General features: G+C 40.9%; 1 long non-coding RNA gene across 1 annotated transcript; it reads left to right on the top strand.

The window, feature by feature from the left end:
* Positions 1-3,532: 3,532 nt before the first annotated feature.
* On the top strand, positions 3,533-10,613 carry LOC117794634 (uncharacterized). The gene is made up of 2 exons (XR_011705370.1): positions 3,533-5,608; positions 7,709-10,613. It is a non-coding gene; the product is annotated as an uncharacterized lncRNA (long non-coding RNA).
* The last annotated feature ends 473 nt before the right edge of the window (positions 10,614-11,086 follow it).

Here is an 11,086-nt window from a genome sequence, read left to right as displayed (position 1 = left end):
TTTTTCAGATTTTTCTTTACAGAATGATTTTTTAAAGTCATAAAGTCATTTTTTTCAATAAGTTGTTTTGGTTGTCTTTTTTTTCATTAAAAATTTTTTTTTCAGTTGTTGATAGTCCTTTATTTATTTTACGTGGTGCTGAGAATCGAACCCAGTGCCTCACACATGCCATGCAAGTGCGCTACCGCTAAGCCTCAGCCCCAGCCCTTTGGTTGTTTTTTTTTATGTGGTGCTAAGAATTGAACTGAGTGCCTCACATGTGCTAAGCAAGCACTGTACCACTAAGCCACAACCCCAGTCCCCAGAATGATCTTATTACATAATAGCCAAATGAGAACATTAGTAATGCTTCCTTTATTACTTTCATATCACTATTATGGTGACTAGAATAATGCCTTCTCCAAAGTTGTCCATGTCCTAGACCCTGTGAATATGATATATAACATGCCAGAAGGGACTTGAGGTTGCTAATCAAGTGACCTTGAGATGGAGAGATAACACTGGATTGTCCAAGTGAATGAATCCAGTCCTATCACATGAGTCATTAAAAACAGAGAACTTTTCTGACTGGTCAGAGGGAGATATGATTCTGGAAGGAAGAGTAAAGATGCATCCTTGCTGACTTTGAAGAGGAAATAAGGGAACCATGACCCAAGCACACTCTCTAGAAAATGGAAAGGTCAAGGAACCAATTCTCCCTTAGAGCCTCAATAAAGAAACACAAAACATGTTGATTTTTGCTCATTGACACCTTTGTTGGACTTCTGACCCGACCTACAGAACTATATATAAGATAGTAAATTTCATTGTTTAAGCCACTAAGACTGTGGTGATTTTGTTACCACAGCAACATTGGCATAAGTAAAATATAAACATATAAAATTATATATTATAAAATAAAAAATATATATATTTCACTCATCTAAGACAGCACTAATTATAAGATACACTGTTATTTATGTACTGCTAAAAAAACACAACCAATTAAACTATAATATTCCATTTATTGTAGAATGCATACAATTTCAGGGAGGTTAAAATGAAAAAACATGAGTATTAGAATGAATTAAATATGGTAAAAATACAGCTCTAATATTTTCTCTTGTTTTTATTCTTTTGGGGGGTTATAAGAGCTTCTACCCATGCAGATAATCATTTAAGAAACTTAAATGAATAGCACACACTGCATCATAAGTCAGGACCACCATTATGGGATTCTTTTGCTTTAACTCCATCTCCAACTGTTGTGACTCTCTGTGTCTCCATGAACACTGTCCATTCGTAAGAACGCAGACTGCTGGGTCTCCTCCTGCTTTTCATTCCTGTATTCCTACTCTACAGTATAGGCTCTTTACATTACTTCTTCCTCCTTTATTTTCTTACAGTAGTTTATTTTATAACATAAGGGTTCTAATAGTACAAAGAACTCTCCTACAAACTGTTTACCTGGGTTTTCTAGTTGCTACATTTGCTGTCATTTTGTCTCTCGATCTCTCAGTGTCTGTGTATGTGTAATATATAGATAGGTAGACATAGGTATATATGACATATATTTAATATACATATATGTATAATTTTTAATAATTCAAGAATAAGTTGTAGAAACAGGTAAAGTCTTGTTTCCTTAAAGAAGGCTCTTTGTTACTGAGAGCACTCTGGGTATAGTTCAGAATGTCCTTGCTAGTAATGAAGGGACCTTTCTCATATCTTCATAGTAAGAACCTGATGGGGTTCTTGCACGTAAAACCTATAGAGGTGTGGGGGGTCTGCTAAGACTACAGCCCTCATGTATTTCTCACTCTCAAACTAGCCTCCACTCAACATCTAGCAATTTCTTAAATTTTTCTATGTAAGCTGGATGTGCTGGCGCACACCTGTAATCTCGGTGGCTCAGGAGGCTGAGATAGGATGATCATGAGTTCAGAGCCAGTCTCAGAAAAAGTGAGATGCTAAGCAACTCAGTCTCTAAATAAAATATAAAATAGGGCTGGGGATGTGGCTCAGTGGTTGAATGCCCCTGAGTTCAATCCCCGGTTCCAAAAAAAAAAAATTTTTTTTCCATGTAAATGTTCCTAACAGTTTATGTTTCTATAAGCTTCTGTTCCTGGTAAATAGGTCTCAACTGTGACTCTCAAATTTGCCTGCTCTCCAGATTTTGGGGTGGGGGTTTGCCCTGCAATCAGTTCTTTAATGGATCCAGGAAAACTTCTTGTCAGTTATTCACCTTTTTCTTCTTGTAAGCACAGGAGTGACAACTTTCAAGTTCTTTTAATGTTGAAGCTATTTTTGTTCTCTCTTTTATGTATTTTGTGTTCATGTCTTTACTGGGCTTTTTGCTTTTTCTTATTGAATTGAAATTCCTTTTATAGTCTGGATATGAGTACTCTTGTCCTATAAATATATCAAAAATAGCTTTTTGTACTTTTTAGGTGCTTAGATTTATGATTTTTCTCGTTCTACCCATATTTTAAATTTTGATCTATTGTGACTTATATCATTTAAAATAGTATTTTCATCTTTACAAGTATAAGCATTACCTTATAAAATTTTCTAGTATTTTTATACTTTTCAACTTTTTATTTTGAAAAATTTAAACACAATCTTGATTTATATAATTGAAGGACTTCAAGGCCCCAGGCCCAACATTAGGAAATCTAACCCCTGGGCCCTGAAGCTGCAAGATGCTCCCTTATACAACCCCCATGTCAAGACCCCTCCAGCAGCACGTAGCATTTCAAGTCCTGCACAATGCTACCACAAGATGTTCCATATAGATAACCCTAACGGTCAAACTTGAGGATGCAGGTTTAAAAACAGGAACTAAAAGGATAGGATGCAGGTTTAAAATAGGAATTAAAAAGACAGGATGCCATTCTATGGTTTTCCCAAGAACAATAAGTTGAAAAACAAGTTTACCCCCTAGGTGACCCACTGACTGGATTCAGAAGGTCCAACAGGAAGACTGTCGCTGTGCTATGCTAAGAACTAACCCACTTATTCCCTATAAAAGATCTGTGCCCCAAAGCCCGGTGTGCCAGTTCACCGAAGCTCCGGCTGAGGTTTCACTGAGCACCCGCAGGCGCCTGTGTATCAATAAATCGCCTCTTGCTTTTGCAGCCAGTGCCTCGTGCGTCTTTCTTGGACAGGGAATCGGCGGGTCTTTCATTTGGCGAGCCAGCCAGGAGAACTCCTGTAACCCCATCCGGATCCCTGCCCGAGGAACTCCCGACATCACTGGGAGGTAAGCTGGCCAGCTCAAACTTTCTGTCTTGTTGTCCTGTTGGCTATCTGTTCTTTGTTCCGCGCAGCGTCTGTAAGACTATATGATCCTAGGCATAGTCATTTAGTATTCTGAGGCAGTTCTGTAGTCGATTTGTATTCTGAGGCAGTTTGAGAAGGAGTTGACGAACTCGGACTTCTCCCCTGCCACCCTGGGAGACGTCCCAGGGATCAGAGGGGTCCATTTCTTTGGGGCCCCCGGTGTTTCCGAGGATTACACCATCTTTGTAGGCGACGGAGAAGTACAAACTTCTCTCAGGCCATCTGATTTTTTCGGTTTCCACCGAAGCCGCGCAGCGATCTCACTGTTTGGTTTCGTTTTTGTGTCGTTGTGTCTGTCTCTCTATTTCCTCTCTGAGAATAACATGGGACAATCACTAACAACCCCTTTGAGCCTCACTCTAGATCATTGGCAAGACATTCAAGAGCGGGCAAACAACTTGTCCGTGGCAGTTAAGAAGAAAAAAATTGGTAACACTCTGTACCACGGAGTGGCCAATATTGGCCCACCCTCGGAGTTGAATGGCCCCCAGGAGAGTCCCTCCATCTCTCTCTCTAATCTGCAAAATCAGAGATTGTCTTTCAGCCGGGGCCGCATGGCCATCCAGATCATGGCTTTTAACCTTTCAGGACCTCTGCGAATCTCCTCCTGCATGGGTGGGGTCCGCGCAGTCCGCCGGGAGGATTCCACCCGGCGGTATGGCGGATCTGTCCCGTCCCTGTTCCTCCCGGCCCCTCCACCCCAGGAAGCGAACGGGTCTTCCTGGAGTCAGGCTGCTTGGAAATGCAGCCCAAGGCGGATGATAAATTCCATCTAAGGCTGAATACTGAGACTAGGGAAGCAATGTTTTCTTCCCCCCCCATAACCGGCTTGAGTGCAAATAGAGATGCCTGCTGGGGATTTAACAACTTTGACATCTCGCTTTGACTTTTCTCAAAGCCCTGTCCTCATTATTAAATTAGTGTTAATTGGCTTTAGAAATGGGAACCAAATTTTCAGTCACAAATTTTGACACTCTCAAGGGGACTTTTAAGGAGTTCCCACTCTGCTTTCTTGGGGAAGCCTAGCACTCGAAACAACTGCAAGCAGAGGATGGACTTTTTGGGAGCTGGCTACTAAAAAGTTAGGAAAAAAAAAAAAAAGCCTAATGCCTAAGGTCAAACCAAACTGGAGGAACTGATCCTATGGGTGAAAGATAAGATTAAGGGACTCCCAGCAGCTGCCAGAGCCATTTAGCTCTGGGGAGTTCCCTGGGTCCTTATCTACATCTTAAGGATTACGCCACCTCTGTTTACTTAAAAAGAAGGGACACTGAATGCAGTAAAGCCAGTCACGCTGAGACCCTTGATTTTACACCTACAGTTGCCCCTATGTGAAAACATCTGGTCCACTCATGGGAAAGTCTATGGTGCCACTGATAGGAGTCATAATTAAATGAAAGTTCAAAACCTGGAGAGATATTTTCTTATCTGGTTGTCTGATTGTTTCTTAAAGATAATCTAGGTTAAATGTGTGTCTAAAAAAAAATAATAATAATAATAATAATAATTTTTATTGTAACAATCTGGTATCTGAATGGGTTTCTAAAGCATTGCACTATCTTGCAGTTAAAAGTTGGGTTTAAGCAATTGTTTAGTTTGATTTCAGATAGTTCATGCTAGAAAACTTACATACTTGGGATAAAAAAAAAAAATTAATTAAAAAATTTCAATTTTGAACTGGGTAGCCTGAAGAGCAATTAAAACGTTGGTCTGGCTCATAAAAATGACATTAGATAATTAAATAGCAATAGTCTTAGAAATTTTCAAAGCTTAATTTCAGATATATATGGTAGTGTGTGGGCAAATTTAATGTAACTCAATGCTACTTTAGAAACTTCAGAACAAGCAAAGTGGTTTAGAGGTACCAAAGAAATTTCTTCTGATGGTAGAGATCCTATTTCCAGTTTTATGTGAACAAGTTTTTCTAATGTAAAAAGATATAAAATTTTAAAAATTGCTTCTTAAATTTGTATCATAATTTTCAACATCTAAACCTGGAAATATAACTTAAGGTTAAAATGCCTTAGGCCTAAAGTGTCTGCTCAAAATAGCAGTTCCTGTCCTCAAAATTAAGCTTATAAGTTTCTCTAGGTGTTCAAAAAGGCCCTAATAAAATGTTAACTCTGCTTAAATTTAAAAGTTTACAAGTATTGTTTCAAAATGTGAACAAAAAGAGGTTTATATAATTATGGTGTTATTAATGTGTTCATATCTTCCAGGTATACAAGTCTGTAAGGTAGAAGCTTCGAAAGAACATTATATCAAGCTGGTGTTCTAAAGTTGTATGGTAATTTTAGGTTAAAAAAAAAAAAAAGCATGTTAGAGATTCAATTATATCATTTGTGTTCTATAACTGAACTCGTTATCAATAAGATATGTACAGTTCCATGTTACTTTCTACTCTGAGATACAATTTATGTATTTTTAAGTTAATGAGAGCCTAATCTATGTAAAGGTTTTATTGCAAAACACAAAAGTACATTACTACTTTTCTATAAAAGGTTAAAAGCTTTCAGCCTCTAATTCATGTTTTAGGTATGATATTATGTTGTGTTAGCTAATGTTCATGTAAACTTGAACAACAATTTATGTAAACTTTGTAAAACGATCAGCTTCAGAACTATAGTACTTGAGATTTATAAAGAGCCCTGCCTTACTTGAGATAAGGCTCTGTCCCATCTCACTACATGTGAAAGTGGCTATAAAAAAGTAAGCAAGATTTCAGTACAGTTAAAGTTGTGTCCAAAAATAGGTTTGTGCCAAGATTACTAGGATCTCAAACAGAAAATTATGATGTATAACCCTGCTAGAATTCAAGGTAGCTATTATATAAGCTAAATATGTTTCTACCCTAGTTAGTTTTGTTTTGTAGTTTACTTATAGATGGTTTAAGGATTGCCTGTTAATGTTTTAAAGAGGTATTGCTTTAAAAACACAACCTGGGCCAACATAAGATAAGGAGTTATCACCTACAGGATAGAGAGATAAACATTAAAGCCCAGTGCTCTTAATATAAGGCTGTTAACTTATTTGCTGGATGTTTAAGATCAAGTTTTAAAATTAGTTAAATTAAAAGGGCCAAGAAAACCAATATTCGGCTCTTGCCCTCTGAGTCAGTCTGAATCAGGGAATAGGGGACTTCTCCAAAGGGCTCAGCAACTCTAGGCCACATAACCTCCTGAGCAGGGAGATTAATGAGACCAGTGGAGGACAGAAAGCCAATCGGTGCATTTGCTGTAAAGAGGAGGGTCATTAAAAAAGGGAGACGTCCCTGATGCTTCTGAGGGAAGCTACATGGTCAAGCAAGGCCTGGGCCCATCCTAGCGCAAATGGCACTAGCAGAACTGAAAAGCTGCTATGAAGTTCCCGAGGACTCCCAGGATAACTCAGCTGACTGTAAACAATAGGTAGAAACAAAAGTCAGTTTGACTTGCTTCATCTTAAACACTTAGCAAAGACAGTAAAAGCCAAAGCACAGCTGTTCCTGGACATCTTAAATAATAATAATAGTTAAATGTAACTTCCATAAATAAATAGACTGGAGGCTACAAGAGAGATTCTTAGACAGAAATGCCTGATAACTGTTAAAGGGACTGCTAGAGTAGTTTTAGTCTAAGGCTTTTATTTCTAGCCAACGCAGGTAGACTTGATGTTTGCTAATATGGTTATCCAGCCCTAAGTAGCAGAATTAAAGATTTCTCTATTAGACACAGAGGAGAAACAAAAGGTTCTCTTGGAAGCTCGCAAAAAAAAAAAAAAAATGTGCCAGGGGACGACGGGCGCCCCACCCAACTCACAAATTTGATTAAGAAAGCTTTTCCTTTAACCCGGCCAAACTGGGACTATGCAACTGAAGCAGGTAGGAACCACCAGTTACTCTATCGCCAGTTACTCATAGCGGGTCTCCATGGAGCAGGGCGACGGCCCACCAATTTGGCTCAGGTAAGACAGACTATCCAGGGGTCAGAGGAAACTCCGACAGCCTTCTTAAAGAGATTAAAAGAGGCTTATCGGAGGTTTACTCCCTTTGATCCTGATAGTGAGGACCAGAAAGGAAACATTTAATGGGCCTGCCTTCATCTCCCAGGTAAGTCAGGCGGTGGCCAATACATTGGGGATTAATTGGAAATTACACTGTGCTTATAGACCCCAAAGTTCAGGACAGGTAGAAAGGATGAATAGAACCATTAAGGAGACTTTAACTAAATTGACACTTGAAACTGGCACTAGAGACTGGGTACAACTCCTACCTTTAGCCTTGTATCGGGCCCGAAACACCCCAGGCCCACATGGACTAACCCCATTTGAAATCCTGTACGGTGCCCCACCTCCCGCTGTTAACTTTTATGAAACTGAAACCTATGCCTCCCTCATCCCATCTATGCAGACTCATTTGCATGCTTTGCAATTGGTCCAGAACGAGGTCTGGAAGCCTCTAGCAGCAGCATACAAAGAGGAACTTAAAACCCCCTTGCTGCCACATCCCTTCAAGGTCGGAGACACCGTCTGGGTACGCAGGCACCAGAGCAAGAACCTCGAACCGCGGTGGAAAGGACCCTACACCATTCTGCTGACCACTCCCACTGCAATCAAAGTGGACGGCATCACCGCTTGGATCCACGCCTCCCACGTGAAAGCTGCACATCCACAGGAGCCCACAGACACCACTCCAGAGCCTGAATGGAAATTGCAACGCACCCAGAACCCGCTAAAGATAAGACTTACCCGCTGTTGATTTTTCTTGCTCTGTGCTCTATCTTCCCCATATCAGTTGCTAGGCACCAACTCTATGATCCCAATCGGCCTATACGCCAGACATGGCAAATACTATCGGGGGTGGGAGACATAATTTGGGAAAAAACATCCACAAAGTACCCCCTCTGGGCTTGGTGGCCTAACCTGGAGCCAGATCTTTGTCACATACTGGCCGGGTCAGAAGACTTTGATATTCCAACTACTGACCCAGCTAAACCGAGTGGGCCAGAAGTGTGCATCTCCAGCGGGGGCTGCCCTTGCTCACGCTATCCGGCAGGATGTAGGGACCCAAGGGCTCGGGCAGCTCTAAGAAAAAAAAAAAAATCATTCTATGTATGCCCCAGGGACGGGAGAACTAAGTCGCAAGCACGTAAATGTGGGCAACATGAAAGTTATTATTGTAAGGCTTGGGGATGTGAAACTACGGGGGATGCATACTGGAACCCTAGCTCATCCAGGGATTTGATCCAAGTGAAAAGAGAAAAGCAAAATGAGCCCCCACTCTCTACAGACTATTGTAAAAGTACACCTGGGACAGTCAACACCTTATGGTATGGGGACGGGCCATGCACCATGTTTGCCTGCAACCCCTTAAACATTACCTTTACTAAGGCAGGCAGAACATCAAAAGATTGGTTACAAGGGAAGCTATGGGGACTACGGGTATATCATCAGACTGCATATGACCCGGGGGTCCTATTCAAAATCAGGTTAACTATAAAAGTTGACCCCCAGCTGATAGGCCCTAACAAGATACTCCAAGACCAAAAGGCTCCTCCTCCAAAAAAAAAAAAAAAAATATAAACAGGCACCCTCAAGACCAACGTCCCCATCTAATACCATCCGTCCAACCCCCTCCACTCCTCCGACCGCGGCAGTTGTCACTAATCCTACTTTACCAGGGTCAGGAGAAAGACTAATGGACCTAGTTGAAGGGGGATACCAAGCCCTCAATTCCACCCAGCCCAATCTCACTGAGTCCTGCTGGATTTGCCTCCAGGCAAGCCCCCCCCTACTATGAAGGAGTAGCTATTAATGGGAATTTCACCTATGGCACCTCCACCAGCTGCAACTGGGAAACAAGACACAGGTTGACACTGCCTGAAGTAACCGGTTCAGGAACATGCATAGGAGGCTCCTCTATGTTAAAAGAGCTCTGTGCACGTACTGCAACCGTGTCATCCTCTGACACATCCAGCTACTTAGTGCCTCCAACAGGACTCTACTGGGCATGTAACACTGGGATTACACCCTGTGTTGCGATAGCCAATTTCAACCAGTCTAAAGATTTTTGTGTGTTAGTCCAGATCTATCCACGGCTACTCTATTATTCCACAGAAGAATTTGAGGGACATTTCATGAGCAGGACTCGATTCACCCGAGAGCCTATCAGCATTACCCTGGCAGTCTTGTTAGGAGCAGGAGTATTGGCAGGGGTTGGGACTGGGGCTGCAGCTCTGATTGAGGGCCCTCGACAGCTAGGGATTCTGGAGACTGCAATCCAACAAGACCTAAGAGCAATATAAACCTCTGTAACTGCTTTAGAAAAATCCCTAACCTCCTTATCAGAGGTTGTTTTGCAGAATAGACGAGGTCTGGACCTATTATTCTTGAAGGAAGGAGGACTTTGTGCGGCCTTAAAGGAAAACTGTTGCTTTTACACAGATCACACAGGGGTAGTAAGGGAGTCCATGACAAAGCTTAGAGAAAGACTGGATGCAAGGGAAAAATCCCTGTGAGGCTCCCAAAGTTGGTTTGAAAGCTGGTATAATAAATCCCCTTGGCTAACTACTATATTATCTACTGTAGCTGGCCCCTTGATTATATTACTGTTAATTTTAACATTTGGACCCTGCATATTTAACAAATTAATGCAATTTATGAAAGAAAGACTGTCCGTAATCCAAACTATGGTCCTCGCACAGCAATATCAAGTACTCCAACAACACGCTGAGCCATCAACTGAGCAAATGCTGAATTCTGAGCAGATAGATCAATGGATATAAGATTATATCCGGGATAAAGAAAAGGGGGGAATGAAGGACTTCAAGGCCCCAGGCCCAACATTAGGAAATCTAACCCCTGGGCCCTGAAGCTGCAAGATGCTCCCTTATACAACCCCCATGTCAAGACCCCTCCAGCAGCACGTAGCATTTCAAGTCCTGCACAATGCTACCACAAGATGTTCCATATAGATAACCCTAACGGTCAAACTTGAGGATGCAGGTTTAAAAACAGGAACTAAAAGGATAGGATGCAGGTTTAAAATAGGAATTAAAAAGACAGGATGCCATTCTATGGTTTTCCCAAGAACAATAAGTTGAAAAACAAGTTTACCCCCTAGGTGACCCACTGACTGGATTCAGAAGGTCCAACAGGAAGACTGTCGCTGTGCTATGCTAAGAACTAACCCACTTATTCCCTATAAAAGATCTGTGCCCCAAAGCCCGGTGTGCCAGTTCACCGAAGCTCCGGCTGAGGTTTCACTGAGCACCCGCAGGCGCCTGTGTATCAATAAATCGCCTCTTGCTTTTGCAGCCAGTGCCTCGTGCGTCTTTCTTGGACAGGGAATCGGCGGGTCTTTCATAATAAATAGTCTTTACATATTAAATTTTTTTGTGTGAAAATAAAAGCCAACAAGAACTCATTTCCCTTGAACTGGATCAAATTAAGATGTGTACAATGGCTCCCAAACCCTAAGCAATTTCTTTCTTATTTTTTATAATGAACTATTTTTTAATATATCTATTAATATATATATATATATATATATATATATATATATATATATATATATATATATGTATATATATATATACACACACACACATATACGGATATATATGTTATTCACCTTAGTTGTCAATGGACCTTTATTTATATTTATATGTGGTGCTGAGGATCAAACCTAGTGCCTCACACATGCTAGGCAAGTATTCTACCACTGAACTATAACCACAGCTCCTCCTAATCAATTTCTTAATGCAACTAAAACACAGTACATTGCTTA

This window comes from Marmota flaviventris, chromosome 18, assembly GCF_047511675.1.
Source record: "Marmota flaviventris isolate mMarFla1 chromosome 18, mMarFla1.hap1, whole genome shotgun sequence".
Taxonomy (NCBI): domain Eukaryota; kingdom Metazoa; phylum Chordata; class Mammalia; order Rodentia; family Sciuridae; genus Marmota; species Marmota flaviventris.
The sequence above is the reverse complement of the archived record's forward strand: the minus strand, read 5'-3'. Positions and strand labels throughout refer to the sequence as shown.